Source organism: Zalophus californianus, chromosome 4, assembly GCF_009762305.2.
Source record: "Zalophus californianus isolate mZalCal1 chromosome 4, mZalCal1.pri.v2, whole genome shotgun sequence".
Taxonomy (NCBI): Eukaryota; Metazoa; Chordata; class Mammalia; order Carnivora; family Otariidae; genus Zalophus; species Zalophus californianus.
The window spans coordinates 27256562-27273200 of NC_045598.1; the positions used below are offsets into that span (position 1 = coordinate 27256562).

Here is a 16639-nt window from a genome sequence, read left to right on the forward strand (position 1 = left end):
CATGACCTGAGCCGAAGGCAGACGCTTAACCATCTGAGCCACCCAGGCGCCCTGACTGAGTTATTTTTTTAATTAACTGTATTTAAAAAAAAGTTGCTCCATTATGTGTTCAATAATAAAAATATGGGGGGGAAACAGTTCTTTCCCATCCATTCAGGGGATCATAATTCTTCTTCTTAGATGGCTAAAAGACACGGGTTCCAGATTCAGCTCCAGGTCTGTGATTTACTATTATTTAACCTTTGAAAAGTAACTTAACCTAAGATTCAATTTTCATTGTTGTTACTCTTGAGAAAAAGAGTTCATCAGAGGAGGAAGCAGGGGAGCATTGGTAGAGTCAATATTGGATTCTAGAAGTAACTTGGATAAAAGGTAAGATGAAAATAAGCTCCAATTTTAGATCAGTTCCTCTCCTGCCCACGCCATCATAGCCTGGCTCTGCTCCCAGGGCCTAAGCAAAAGCAATATTAAATCCTTACAAAAGAGGGCTTACATAGAACCTTAGACTGAAAAACCTTTGGGAAAGTCTGGAACTCACTGTTGGTAGGAGCATGTAGAAAGCTTACCCAGGTGGAATACAGGAGGGCAGAGCCAATCCCTTTCCTTCCAAAGCCATGACAAAGCAGAGTACAGCTCTCCCATATGCATTACCTGGAGGGTCCCCAAAACTGGAAGCTAGGAGCTAGCAATGCTTACTTATCATTACCACCTCTCAAAATACAGAATTCTAATAAATCCAGCACAAAATCTAGACCAGGTTTTGTAATTCCAAGTAGCAGAGTGGAAAAGTCAGTAGAATATATAAAGTATTGCCAGAGAAAATTCATCAAATACTTTCAGAAGCCATGAACAACTCCAAAAACACTGAGAGGCAGTGCTGTTGCCTCTGGCATTTGTAAATCTCAGGTAACAAGCCTGACTTTTCCAGCTAATTTGGAAACTGCTCTGGCTGGCAACCAAGAAGGAAGCAGAGACAGAATGCCCACTACCTTAGGAACCATACTGTTAAGGTCATTGGGAATTCATACTTGAACCAAATTCATCAAACTGTATCCCAAATGAAAGGGCTGGCATGGTGGGAATGAGAGTAGAGAGAATACCCTGCCAATATTATTTAAAAAAAAACAAAACAAAACAAAACAAAACAAAGCAGTTGGTACAGTCTTCCGCTGGGGGGCAAGGGGAACCAAGTTTCTGTGGACAATAATGATTGGTGAGAACATTATATAGGCAAAATTTGCACTTACTTTTAACATTCATTGAAACTAAAATTCTTTTCTAGAAATCTCACAATTTTATAATATGGTCAAGAATCCATTCAAAGATTTCCTTTGATGGTTATACCTGTAATGAACTATTATCAAGCAGTAAAGCAGCAGCCTTAAATTGGGTGAAGTCAGTGACTGAACTCTGGCTCCACACTGTCTTCCTGCAGCTATAACCAAAAGTATGCATTCTCTCAGAAGCAATAGGTCTCGGCCAAGATGGCTGCCATATGAAAATGAGACAAGCAGGCATATTATCAATCCCCAAAACAACTCAAAGGAGCTGTTCAAATACAAACCACCTCAGGGGGCAACCTCCACCTTCCTTTTGACTGTCAGCATGTCTGTCACCTGCACACCCACTAACAAACAAGACAAAAACGGTTCCAGTGACTCCACATCAGTTCTCTCCCTCGGGGGTTAGCACATTCAGAAAGCAAAGCAGAGGAGGTAACTGAATCCTCTGAAGGGCACAGCCAGGTATTATAAAGTTTGAAAAAAGCCAGGGTAATAACCGGTGCCCTCTCTCCTCTTCAAAAGGGCCAACACTTTTTTCCTCAGCTGCACACAGGTTAGACTGAAAGGTGGCAGTAGCCTCACAAAGCAGCCCCTTGAAAAGAAAATAATTACCATTCATTGCCTTGGCTGTGTGCCTAGCTTTGTTAAGAGCACAGTTTGTTAAATGTTGTGGTGTAGGTGATTTGCTGAAACTAAACTAACTGCTAAATAAGAATCAATAGGCTTTGTGTCCATATTCTGACTCCTTTCTCTTGACTGTATGTAACATTTCCATTTTTCCCCAAGACCATTCGTATCAAAGACAAACTCCCCATGGAACCAGCTGCCCAACAGATATCTCACAGCCACTATTCACGTTAACCCTTGATGGTCTGCTAGATGGAAAACAAGCTTCTAGCCACGTGATCACAAAACCTGAGCCTTGTAGCATTTCTCTGATTAAGAGTATCTCAAAGAGGGGCACGTGGGTGAATCAGTTGGTTAAGCATCTGCCCTTGGCTCAGGTCATGATCCCAGGGTCCTGGGATCGAGTCCCGCATCAGGCTCCTTGCTCAGTGGGGAGCCTGCTTCTCCCTCTGCCTCCCACTCTCTTTCTCTCTCTCTCTCTGACAAGTAAATAAATAAAATCTTAAAAAAAAATTACTCCGAAGAGCAAGTCCCCTCCTGTAAACACTGTCACTAAAGAAGCCTTAAAGGTACTGGATTGTGGCAAATTGCTGAAGAGAAAAACCATAAATCTCTGTAGAAGATGGCAATATTTTCAGGCAAAAGAGAAGGAAAATGTTCTTTTAATCTACCTACCTAAGGCAGAATACTGATACTTTACAGGTTAAAGGAACTATGAAAACCACCCCCATTTAATCTTGGTTTAATGAAAAAAAAAATACATCCAGTCTCCAAGGTGAGGATCATACAGAACCTTCTGGAAATCTCAGTTTAAAAAAAAACACACTGTTTCCAAAAGAAAATCCCATATCAAGATCAATACCCTTATTCCATGTCACCCATCTTCTGTCTCCCACCCTGGAGGCTGAGGCTGTGGCCCCTGAAATAAGACCGCCCGTGTTTGAATCTCGATGCAGCCAACTTAACTAGCTGTGTCATCTTGGGTCATTTTTCTTGGTTTCTTCATGAGTAGAAATAGGAATGATGGTAATAGTATCTAAACTCACAGAGTTATGATAGACATAAAAGAAAGTAAGCTATGGAAAGTACTTAACACAATGCCTGGCAGGTAGTTAAAGCTAACTACATATTAGCTGCCATTACTTTTGTTGTTATTATACTTCATTTTAGCACAGGCACCACTTCTTCCAGAAAGTCTTCCTTGAGGAAACCTTTACCCCAAGATTCTTCTCTGCATATCCTCTATCATAGAATTTCTCTCACTGAATCATATTTGTTTGTCTACCTCACATACTCTGCCCTGTTTAAGTGCTGGGGTTGTATCTTGTATCTCTGTATTTGTAGGCCCAGTAAAATGCTTGGCATATAGAAGGCATTCAAAGAATTGTTTATTTTAAACATTTATCCAATATTTAAATAAATTTACGCAATTTTTTAAACTAACAAAATCTAGCAAAAGATGTCAGCTCCACTACAGAATTACTTCAGTTGTCGGCATTTGAATCAGCTCCTTAATGTTAATTAATTCCCTTGGCTAAAAGGTGGCTGAGACAGGAGAGAAAAGCAAAGTTCCCAGTTCACTAAGAAATGAGAAATGGCTTTCTGAATTAAATTGAAGAGAGCACTGAATGGGAAGTATGAGATGTGCAAAAGAGAAAAGGAAGAAAAGCCAAATGGATTAAGAGGAGATTGTTGAATCTAATGTAACCAGCTAGAAGAGAGCCTTTCCTGCCTAAACTGAAAAATCCTTTCAGATCACAAAGCAATCTTTACTCATGGAAAGGACCAACCAAATTCCGTTCCCTGAGCTATTTCAGATCACTTCACTTCACTCAAAGGAAAGACAGGCTTTCACCACAGAACTTTCTGAACAAAGTGACAGTGGAGAATGGTTTCCAGTTCACCTAGACAAACGGCCATCCATCATGGATGACATCTAGATCCATTCAATTTTCCTTCTGAGCAATGACGAGAAGGAAAAGATAAAAACTCCCAAGTTTTCGTCACCTAGGTGGAAAAGATGGAAACCAGTCTATCACAATTCTAAGGCCTCTAGCTTCTACCTGATACTTTTTAAAAAATCATTTGCATTATTATATATATAAAAAATTTGCATTAATTGGATACAGCTGCTATTAAGTTTCAAAGACCTATCTGTTAAGGTTTAGTCCAAAGCCATTTTCACAAGCAAGCAGCAAGTGAGAGTATTAATCAAAACACCCGTTTAGCTGAAAATAGCTCTCCTGCCATGAAGTCACCAAAAATGATCCAGTCATCAAGGGCTTTATAATATTTAAAGGCAGATTGGAGGCAAATGATTGAACCATTAAATGATTAAACTTTATAATATTTAAAGGCAGATTGGAGGCAAATGATTAAGAAAAAAAACCCTGTAACTAGGGGGTTATATGGCTGCATATAATATACTCAATCTCCTGCTTCACTTTTTCTCCCACCACCTTATGACTAAAAGACTGGAGAATGCTGTCAGCAAGAAGAGCACGCCTCCAAGCCACAGCATGAAGGAACCCACACCTCTCTAAGTAACACTGGTTTTGTACTTCAGAAAGCACAGGTATCAAACGATAACAGATCAACTTCGGCCTGTACATAAAAGTGGTTCTAAAAAGACATTGTTTTTCTATAGAGAAAGCCCATAGGTATGATGTGATGAACCTAGCAGTTCCCTATATGGACCACTTGTAGATGTTACTGTCAAAGCCCTGCAGCTAACTGCTGTCTCTGACTGCAGGGCTGATAAATTATTTGCATTCATCACAGTCATACCAACCTTCTCTGGAAACCCACACAGTGAACCTTGAATCAGAGCACTGCTTTGTTTTTTGGGGGAAGATTTTAAAAAATTTTTTGCTGGCTGATTTGGTTTTCTAAAGAGAAGGTCATTTAGAGGACCGTGGCAGAGATATGTAAATTAAATAAAATAGTAGTAAGCTTGAGAGGAAATAAGGAAATAATAGAGCAAACCATGAAGTGCTATTTCAGCAGATATGGTCAATAGAGGAAAAGTTTATGTCAATTTATCCATTAAAAATCTCTCTTTTTGGAGAATTATGTAAGTATCATAAAAAAGAAAGAAAGAAAAAAGAAAAACACCCTGCAGTGGGCTGAAGTGGGACATGTGAGGACTCAATACAACCAAGCTTCAAATACTTAAATATCTTAAACCACTTTTTGCTTATAGCAAATAAAATGCAGAGCTACAGATGCTTTCTCATCTGTGTGTAAATGAAAGCAAAACTGTGTGAGTAGTTAGTATTCTTAGAATTTTGAGAGCCAGTTTATTTAAATTAAATCCAAGCCAATCTGTATCTGTACAGAAATAATTTCCTCAGGGCTCTTATTCTCTAGACTTTACAGAGCTGTACATACTCCTCTCTCTACCTCTCCCCCTGAGATAAAGAAGTGAAAAGAGCTCTGCGGGTTAAAAACCACTTCAAATGAATCTGGGAGAAGGAAGTTCAAAGGGATTAGAATATCACTTGTCTCACCAGCCTGTTATAGAACAGGGTTCAGCTCTTCCCTGCCCAATTCTTTGTGCTCCCATGGCACATCTTGGAATTTATCATACTTCTTTATGTTTCTATATCTATCTCTGCCTCCATAGTGTGAACTCTCTGATGGCAGGAACTGGGTTTTATTTAGCTGGAGACAGTGTCTGTTGACCTGAATTGTATGTATCTACAGTATGTACGTAACACCTAGATATTATCATTAAGTGATTTGAATTAAGCAATCTAGAGAAGGTATTAAAAATGCAGTAAGCATATTTTAAGGCACTGAACATAAGACAATGCATACAAAGATCTAGGGATCACAAATATTAAGAAAGTGTAATCTAGTTAAAGTCCTCAACATAATGCAGCACCAACATTCAGATAATTTGTATTTGGCTTATTTACTGTAATCATGTAGCTCTTAATAGACTTCATTTTGATGACACTTACAAGTATCTTTCTCTTATACCTCCATTTTCAAATTCATTGTAATACACATTCTACTGACAGAAATAAAAATTGGGGCAAGATGGTCAACACCTCTCACTACCAAATTATCCAGTATGGACTCCCTCTAGCCACAGAGAAACTGGCCTTTCCTTATCATCATCTGTAAAACAGCAATATTACTCTGCTGCTTCTTCAGTTCTGGGCAGGGCAATAAGGATATCCAAATGTGTGTGAGACGCGTGTGCGCATGTGTGCGCGCATGCACACACACACACACACACACACACACACACACACAAACGCATACACTCCCCACAGACACATAGATAAACCCTTGAAAACACATCATCCAAGGGCCTTCACTCTTTACCTCTTCCTCCCCACTGACAGAGGAAGCCATGCTGCCAAGGCAGCAACCCCCACATGAAATATGAAAGAGTGGAGGCGAAACAGCTCCATCAAAACAGCGTGGAAAGGAAAGGAGAATATGCTTGTCAGTGAAAGTCTCCGTGGAAAGGCCAGACAACTTTTGCTTCTGCCTCGACCATCGTGGGCTTATTAACCCCGCTCAAGGTCTCTTACCTGAGCTTAGAGGCCAAGCCCTCCCTCTAACCTTTCACAGAAGAGGTAACATGGAAATTCACCCCGTTATCTGAAAAGTGCATCGTGAGAAATGTCAGGGTGCGGCTTATAAGCATACTCTGGAGAGCATAGCTGAGAGCAGTTTTGAAAATAAGCAGTTAAGAGACTGATGAAACAGAACGCACAGGTAGAGAGGGCTCTGCACTGCTTCTGCACTTGGGGCTGTTTTGCTTTGGCCACAGACTGACCCAGCAGGATGCAGAGTACTCAACTTTCTGAAATGAAACTGGGCTCTTCAGCTTCTCTCTCAATTTATTCTGATTAAGAATCACCCATTTTACTTGGCCCACTTCCGTAAGCCTCCAGCTGATTCAGGTTGCCCCCAGTTAAGGACAATAAACACGGAGCCGTTAACGGGTACACACACACACACACGCACACGCGAGCGTGCGTACAGAGCAGCCATTTCTTTTAAAAGCCAGTCCTTTCAAAAATTTAAGCCTGAATCTGAAATTAGAATAGAGAAGTAAAACCAGATCAATATAAACTCCCCATCTCCCAGGTCTGATAATACCAGTCATTCCCCGTATTACCTAAAAGTGAGAAAATCGGTGAGCACACATTTATTTCAAACTCAAATGTGCTGCTGGATTAGAATCAAAGCATAATGTTAAGCCATTTGGAAGAAAGACAGCATTCCTAAAAACCTGTCATTCACCGGGAGGGTTTGAAAAGGGGAACCAGGGTGAGCTACACTGGGCAGTCACCGCAGCAGCAGTCTGCAGTGGGTGGGGTTTCAGATAGGCCTTGGCCAGCATTCCTCTATGCTTTGCTTCTTCTAGAACAGTGTCTGTGATGGTTAATGCACTATCCAGGGACAGTCTTAACTCCTGCTTATCTTAGGGTATTTTACAGTTTCTTTTTGTGATTAACCAGAGAAGTTCAGAATTTATAGAATTCGGTGCTTGCCTGATGCTGAGCATTGGAACCGTTCACCAGAGGGCCTGAGTAACCAACCTGATGTCAAAAAGACAGGAGCACACTGATGCAGAAAAGAGTTTCAAGAGCTGACTAGCTGCGTATATCTAATACTTATTATGAAGTCACCAGAGGACAAACACTTCCAAGGGGCAAAGGCTGCAGCTGTCACACTTACCCAAATCTCCAGATAACCACCCTCACTGCTTATTTGGGGACAAGGGATATTAATGGTGGAGAGAGTAGGCTGGATTGAAAGGAAAGCTGAAAACGTACTGTATTGTAGACAGGGGCTTCACCTACACAATTCTTAGCAGAAGGTTACTCTATTGAGGCCAGACATCAAATTGCCTAGTCTCTTACATTTCTAGGATTTTGCAAAGAAGACTGGGTCTCCACTGTCACTGAATTACCCTGGGACCCTAGGGAGGCATTAGCCTCTTTCAAGAGAAACCTGATAGCAGTAACATCACCCCTTTCAAAGAGATTTTCTGTTCCCTAGGAATGGCAAAGGAATCAACAAACTGCAAGCTCCAGGAACACAGAGACCATGTCTGTCTTACTCACCGCTGCATTTCTAATGCCTAGGACTGTAGGTACCCAATAAATGGGTTTCAAAGGAAGGGACTAACTCTGACAAGCTACTTCTGACCAAAATCCAAAAGTGCTATTGAATCAGCCCCAGTCAAAGCAATAACTAGGCCTAGCATAAGACCTTGCCAAGCATGGGCACATCACCAGTTTGGGGGAAAGTGAATCAGGGCTGAAGGCCAGATGGTGTCATGATAGCAGAACAGAGTCCTCTTCCAGAGGAAAAGAATCCCTGGCTAAAAAAGCAAACAAGTAGTCAGTCATGCTCCTCAGTGGCATGTTGTAAGTATGGAAAACATACAATATAGCTCATCCTGTCACGGCATGGCTTCAACTAACCTCAGGCCTATAAAACCATATGAATGGAGGTTTCCTTTTCCTAACAATGCAGAAAGGCCAGCTGCTTGCCTGCATTCTACTTCTAAAAATGTGGGAACTGAGATCCACTGGGTGGAGATTCAAGAAGCTAGCAGAGACCTCAAACCTGCTGCTCACTGAGTCATCCTGGGGTTAGACAAGAGTTTAACCAAATAGGATTTTACATTATCATTTTATAATGACTATTGTTGACATTTGCTGAATTGTTATTTATGCACCTGGGAGTAGGTGAAGTATTTGTGTGAACATTTTATTTAATCCTCACATCAATGCTCTGAGAGGTACTGTCATTCTCATTTTATAGATGAGAAACCTGATAAAAGGTGGGTTTCAGTAACACCACCCAGTATTTAAGAGAAACAGGACTCAGCTGATGAACAGGTAGGTAGTCAAGACCCATTCTTGCACCGTCTCTCTAAAATTTATCCATTACTGTCTAAAATCAAAAGTGGTTCAAGGATTTTAACCACAAAGGCTAACTTTTCTTTCTTTTTTTTTTTTTAAGATTTTTATTTATTTATTTGAGAGAGAGAATGAGATAGAGAGAGAGCATGAGAGGGGAGAGGGTCAGAGGGAGAAGCAGACTCCCTGCTGAGCAGGGAGCCCGATGCGGGACTCGATCCCGGGACTCCAGGACCATGACCTGAGCCGAAGGCAGTTGCTTAACCAACTGAGCCACCCAGGCGCCCCAAAGGCTAACTTTTCTTAACAAAGCTCTTGGATGAAGGATCAGAAAGAAAGTTGAAAAGGCAGGCCCTCAAACCAAGAGCTATGAATTTTGACCCAAACTTTTCAATACTACTCATCTGAGATGTCCAAACACTAACCACACACACAGTTCTTGATCATGTTCCTACCAATTCCACACAATACCGTGAATTAGAAGCTGTTCCAATCAGTAAGATTTTTTTTTAAAAGATTTTATTTATTTATTTGAGAGAGAGAGAATGAGAGAAAGCACGAGAGGGAAGAGGGTCAGAGGGAGAAGCAGACTCCCTGCTGAGCAGGGACCCCCCATGCGGGACTCAATCCTGGGACTCCAGGATCATGACCTGAGCCGAAGGCAGTCGCTTAACCAACTGAGCCACCCAGGCACCCCAATCAGTAAGATTTTTATGCAATCTGCAAAATAAGCCAAAATGCTTGCTTTGGCCCTGCAATTGTTATTTTGTTTTTATAAATTCCTCCACTTTCATTATTCCCTCAAGGAATTCCTGAGGCAAGTCCATTTCAGACAGCTTTTAAATCACATTGGATTTACTGCCCAATTATGCCATTTTCTTATCACTCTTCACTTCACACAAGTTAGGAAATACATTTGTGCTAGCATTATGTTTCTGAAGGGCAAAAAGTACCCACCAAAATTATACTCCAAGATACAGAGCAAGACCTATGATGACTATTTTACTGAAGAGTGTTTAAGCAAGACACAATTACTTCATTTCATTGGGAGAGAGGTTAATTTTAGAGGATTTTCACTGGCCTTAGGTCAATTAAATTGTGATATAACAAGACCCGAAAGACTTGCTCAATGCTAGCTGAATTTTAGAATCAAAAAGCTTGCATGGTTTGTGTTAACAACCAGAAAACTCTACATTCCCCCAGCTGCCATGTACTCAAGTCATTATCCTACAATCTGAAGAGACAGATTTAAGATTAATAATTTATCACCTTCCTGTACTGCAATATAGTTAAGAATACAGGACAGTTTGGCAGGAGAAAGTTCCTGCTGAAGGCTCATCGCTATGAGATATATTCCATTAGTCATTCACCTTAAATTAAGTGCCCAGCAAGAAGAGCAGAGATATAATGCCTCCTAAAAAGTCTCCTGAAAATGCTTTTCTCCTAAAGATAAGACCAATGCATGGTCAAAATATATTACTCTCTTAAAAGAAAAAGATACCGCTTGGTCTGTCTGGTACTTATAGCCCTCAAAGTACAACCAAAGGGTAGGGGCAAAGGAGGAAAGTGAGTTCAGGTGCCTTCTGTCTGCCAGGGGCAAAAAGAGAATGACAACTAGTGGGGAAAAGACTTCTTGCGAAGCCAGGAGCTGCCTTTGTCCCATCTGCAGTCTCTATGGAGAGCTGAGGGTTCCCCCCAGAGTTTGGGACGAATTAAAAAATAAAATATGGCAGGGGCGCCTGGCTGCCTCAGTCAGTATAGCATGCGACTCTTGATCTTGGGATTTTGAGTTCAAGCCCCATGCTGGGTGTAGAGATTACTTAAAAAATAAAAAATAAAAAAAAATATGGCTGAGGTAAATGGAGATCAAAACATCATCTTTATAGGGGTGCCTGGGTGGCACAGTCGGTTAAGCATGTGACTCTTGTTTTGGCTTAGGTCATGATCGCAGGGTTGTGAGATCAAGCCCAGCGTTGGGCTCCACCCTCAGCACAGGTTCTGCTTAAGATTTCTCTTCTCCCTCTGCCCCCCCCACACTCTTGCTTGCATGTGTGATCTCTAAGATAAAAAAATATATATATCATCTTTATAATAAGTGATAAGGTGACTGGAGAATATAGCTTAGATGTACAGTCACAAATGGGCTTTCTAATACTTCATTAAACTTAGCCAGTCGGACACATGCAGGCTGTCCTGGCATGGGCAGACCAGTTAAAGCATGGCAGCGAGAGAACACATGTCAATCCTGAAGACTGGCCATTCCATACGACAGGATTCTTTTCCAACCTCACCAATCAGAAAAAAAAAAAAAAAAAATCACTCTTCCATTCAGGGAGAGAGCCAGAGAAAAGGCAGAAAAAAGAGCAAAGATTACCTTCTAAATACTGTTTCCTCCGGAAGTGAAGTGCCCATTTAATAAGCCAAGACTGAAAAACGGAGTAGGGAAGAACAATTCTCCTCAACATGTATATTCCAACGTGGTGCTATTTCCAGCATTATCTTCAGGTTAGCCCAACAAACCTTTATTGTCACCTACCATGTGCTAAATGCTAGGTATGTAACTATGATTAAGACAGTTTAATGAAGCAGACATCATAGTAGCCATCTACTCCCAGCCACGTCTGCTAGGATTACTTAAGTTACTGACTTAGAACAGAGGTTACTCCTTGGCATACCTGGTACCAGACTCACCACCTACCGTAAATAACTATAAAACTGGACAGAATATACAAGACAAGTGTTTTTAGTCAGATGACAGGTGGTACAAGGCTGCAATCCCTGAGAGAGAGGAAACTTGAAGTGAGCCCTACAACTGCCCAGTTCTCCATTAAGGGACAACTTCCCAACCATGGCACCGAAAGCTGGAACCCGAAGAGAACACAGGGGTCTCACTGAGCCCAGGAAGCAGAGTTATGAATGTGGCTAGAGCGGGAGTGGTGAGACATTGGAGAGGAAGGAGCTCTGAGAAGAGGGAGCCCCCAGAAGTCCTTTGGGAGGGTCCCCTTCCAGGCTGAGGGCTGGACTGTAAAGGCACAGGACAAGACCCGAGGTTTATTAGAGAGTAGACACTACAGGACTAAGAGGGAAACAGAATCACTAATCACTAGAGGTCAAGCAGTGCTGGGGGGCAGGAATGAGAGCACTCTGGAATTTGACTCTGCCAGAGCAAAGAAATCACACTAACACCAAGACCAGCTGACACCAGAAAGGCCTCCCCTTAGGACTACGGACCACACTTTAGAGCAAGACCTCCTCTGAAACTCTCCTCAACACAGCCTAAAACCACACAGCATAGCATGGTATAATACAAAGATGCACAGACTCTATGAGAACATTAAAAAGTAAGTTCAAACCAAGGGACTCAGGGAATGTGTCAGAAAGGAGCTTATGTTTACCTGAATCAGAATCCCTCAGTGAGAACAGTAATAGCATATGCCGAGGAACAGAGCACTCTGCATGGAAGCATGAGACAGGATTCTACGAACAGTGATTCGAATGTGGAGGAGAGAAAGGAGCGTGGAATGACTCAGGGATTTCAAGTGGAGGTGGGCAAAGGACCATGGGTTTGGTCTTGATACATTAAGTGAGAGGTAGCTGTGAGACATCCAGCTGGAAAAGTGTGACATACAGGTGGCTGTGTGCTCTGGAAAGGAGTAAACGAACAACTACAGATTTGGGAGTCGAGAGCACAGTTATGGGGAAAAATGAGGTTGTCCAGGGGGAGCACACAAGAGTGAGACAAGAAAGGATAGAAACAGAACCCTGAAGAACAAAACACTGCAGGAACCAGCTGACAAGGGAGTGAGGGGCGAATAATTAGGAAGTGCAGAGCATCGGCTGGAAGGGGAACAGAGAACAGCACTGCATCCCTCTGCCTTTTCACCTACCACGGCACAGGTCTGAAGCATCCATCGCCCTCACAGAACTGGGAGTTCTTCCAGGGCAGGGAGTGTTGTACTGCGTTGTTCTGATCTTTATTACCCTCGTTCCTAGCCTAGGACCAGACTGCTAGTTAAGCTCTCAAAAACTGGTTCTGAATTGAAGACTTCTCTGAACTTACTCATTAACTAATTGTGTAATCTACTTCCCAGCAGCAGGGGAATGTCAGTGAAAGTGTTCATAGCCAGTTGTTAGCTTTAGGCCTACAGAAGCTTCTGTGACTCTCCCTGGTTTAGCTTTCCAATGCTGGTTCAGGCCCTCTCACCTCCCACACACATGCAGACAGAACTCTTGAGATGTACGTATTCTTTCTTTAGATATGTTAACATATTTGTGAATATTTGAATCAGATTTTGTTTCTCTCAAAGGCAGGTGTCTCCTTAAGGTACCTTCATGTACCTCTGCTCTGAGTGTGTTAATTTTAAGCTTTAACTCTCAAATGATAGGTTATGTTAATTTTAAAGTTTAATTCTCAAAGGACAATTCCCTTATTTCTAATTTATTATTCAGTCAACAAATGTTTTTTATGGTGCACCTACTATCTGCCAAGCGCTCAGTACTCGCTGGGAATACCTAGTGTAAGTAAAACAGGCAAAACTTCTGCCCTTAAGAAGCTGATACCTACTGGAGGAATTTCCAAATTCTTGGTGTCACCTCACTTTCGTCTGCTGATACTGATAATTCCCAAGTCCAAAATGCTATTTTTAAGCTATGTAACATTAATAACATTAAACAGAAAAATAGTGATTCAATGGTCCATAAGGAAAACACAGAGCATCTTTTGTCAGACAAATTGTAATCACTGCTTTCTGGCAGGGGGCTTCCGCACTGAACCCAGAAGCTAAAATCAAAAACGAGCTCATTATATGTAAGTCAGTGGGTGCCTGGGGTTCTGATAAGAGATGGAGTAAACTGCCAAGTAGTAAATAGGAATAACAAGAGAGCTGCCTTATTTTGGTTAGTTTTTCAGGAATAATCCATATAACCCATAAGCTAAATAACAACAGCAAACAAACAAGAATGTATCTTATTAGAGAAAACTTAAGAGCTCGGTTAAAAACTGAACTCACAAGTAGATAAAAACTGACCCAGGCTGCCAATGCCAGGTTTTTGCTGCTATTATTTTGTTGTTGCTTTTTCAGGTTTCGGGTAGGCTCCCCCCACCTTTATTTAAAAAGTTATACATGTACACAGAAAAAAGATCTGGAAAACACAAAAACTATACACAGATAATAATTCCACTACTCAAAAAAATATATAAACATTTAATTATGTATCTTGTTTCAGACTTTCTATTATACAAAAGTATTTTTCTCTTTTCACAAAATGGGCACCATCGTGAATGTGCAGTTGTATATCCTGCTTTTATCATTGAACATTAAGAGCATTTCCCATGTACTTATTCTTCTAAACTGTGAATTTTGAAGTTGAATAACATTTCACGTGTCGACATGCCATAATCTCACCATGCTCCTACTGCTGGGCGGGTTGTGGCAATGTTTTGCAACGTAGAAGAAATGAGTGTTGATGAATGTTCTCATTCACAACCATCTAAATATATCCTTGACATAAACTCCTAAAAGGGGAATTACCAGGTCAAACGATATTAACTTTTTAAGGATCTCGATATTTACGCCAAAAGTTCTCTGTTCAAACTTCCCAGCACAGTATGAGGGCAATCACATCACCCCTAGGCAGCACTAAATTTATTTACTTTGATCTTCATCAATATGATAAGCTAAAAAATGATCTCTCGTTTTAATCTGAGGTTCTTTGGGGGCCCCTGGCCAGCTCAGTTGGTGGAGCATGGGACTCTTGATCTTGGGATTGTGAGTTTGACCCGCACATTGGGCACCAAGATTACTCAGTTAGAAAAGAATTTAATGTGCAGTTTTTTGGTTAATACTGAGAATGTACATTTTTTAAATGCTTATAAATCATTTTAATTTCTTATTTATGGTACTCCCTGTACATATCTTTTTTTCTCTTTGTCATTTATTCATTTTTTTCTATTAAGATATTATGTTTGTTAAAAAACTGATGTGAAAAAGTTCTGATAAATTAAAATACATAACAATTCTGTCTGTCATGTGTTACCTGCATGTTCCCTCAGTTTGAACACACATAGTTCTTGGTTCTTCCATGGTAGAAGCTCCAAACTTCTCTAAAATGAAACTGGTACAATCTAATCCCCACCAGAACCACTCCTATACCACGTTTGCACCTCTATACTCAATCTGCTCACTGTCATTTTTAAGCACACAGCTGAGGGGATATTAAAGCCTAGCCCAGTAAGCCAACAGTACTCTGTTTAACCAAATGCTAGACTACAAATACAGAAACACTCAGAAATGTTTCTCCCTCCCCTGTACATGGAATTCCTCAAATAACAAGCTGCTCATCATGGTTCAGCGTAAAAAACTGTCTTTGGTCCTCCAAAAGATTACCTGTGGTTGGAAGGCAGAATAGCAGAAGAAAAAGAGCACAGGCTATTGAGTGAACAGACGTGGATTTAGACTCCTGGCTCTGCTGTGTTCTTGCTGTGTGATCCTGGTCAAGTCATTTTGCCTCTCTGGGCCTCAATTTCTTTATGTATAAAATGAAACTAAAACTATCTGTTTTAGGACTATCATCGGATTAAGTGAGATAAGATATGTAATGTTTATAACCAAGGGCCTGGTATTTGGTAGGTACTCTTCAAAAAATGCAATTTTCCTACTCTGATAGTGCTAAATCAGTTACTTATTTAACTCAAATGATCTTACATAAAGTGTTGGCCTAAAATAGTTAGTGTCCCAGCAAAGCATCATCTGGGTAAAAAAACATTTAGGTCAGCTTTCTGTCAATTGCAATTTTCACTGCTATAATTATGCAATCATCAACCACCACTGCAAGACAACAAAAACCCCAAAGCTGATGTTACTAAAATTGCTAAATACAGTAATTACTTGATTCTCTAGATCGTGACCACCAATTCCTTTAGGAAAGCAACAGAAATCTTTGGAATTATAGGAGCAAAAGGCTGATTAGTTATCCCAGACAGTGGACTCTACAACACAAGGCTTTTGTCACCACCCAGAATGGCAGCATACTGAGAAGTCTTTCTGAAATTGCTGTTCTCTCACATTCCATACTCCGAAAAGAACGTCAACAAAAGAATTGAAAGAAAAAAATGACAGAAAGAAAGAGAACTCTTTGAAATTTAACCTTCTTCACACTCTTTCCTGGCAAAAGGTTCTAGCCTGGCAAAATAATCTCTACGAGGAAAGCATACTTTATGAAATCTATCAGCATATCCCCTTTCTATAGAAAAAGCAAGGAACACACTTCACTAGGCTTCACTTCCTACAAGTGAAGATTCCTTTAGGAAAGGAAGCAAAGTATCACTTACTGAGCACCTATGTTCACAGGGCTGTACAACAGACTTTAACAACAGTGTCTCTCATATCAAGCTATAAGGTAAATCTTATCCTTCTTTACAGGCTATAGGTAACTTGCTCAAGGTTTCACAGTTATTAAGTAGAAACATCCAGCTCCAGGACCCAGGTCTTTCCAACTTTCAAATATTTTTCTTTTCATTACATCTTCACCAAATCTTAAAATGATCATGCCAATTCCCCTTTACAAAAAAGAACCCAATTTTGTGTTCCAAAACAAATAAACCCAACAAACTAAATGTCCACCAAAAGGATGACCATTGGGATGCCTGGGTGGCTCAGTTGGTTAAGCATTTGCCTTTGGCTCAGGTCATGATATCAGGGTCCTAGGATTGAGCCCCACATCGGGCTCCTTGCTCAGCAGGGAGCCTGCTTCTCCCTCTGCCTTCCGCTCCCCCTGCTTGTGCGCTCTCATTCTCTCTCTCTCAAATAAATAAATAAAATCTTAAAACAAAAC

At 40.9% G+C, this 16639-nt stretch overlaps 1 protein-coding gene across 7 annotated transcripts in view; it reads right to left on the reverse strand.

Annotated features, from left to right (window-relative positions):
• Positions 1 to 16639, reverse strand: part of KIAA0319L (KIAA0319 like) — a 99552-nt gene that overhangs the window by 79472 nt on the left and 3441 nt on the right. The window lies entirely within an intron of this gene.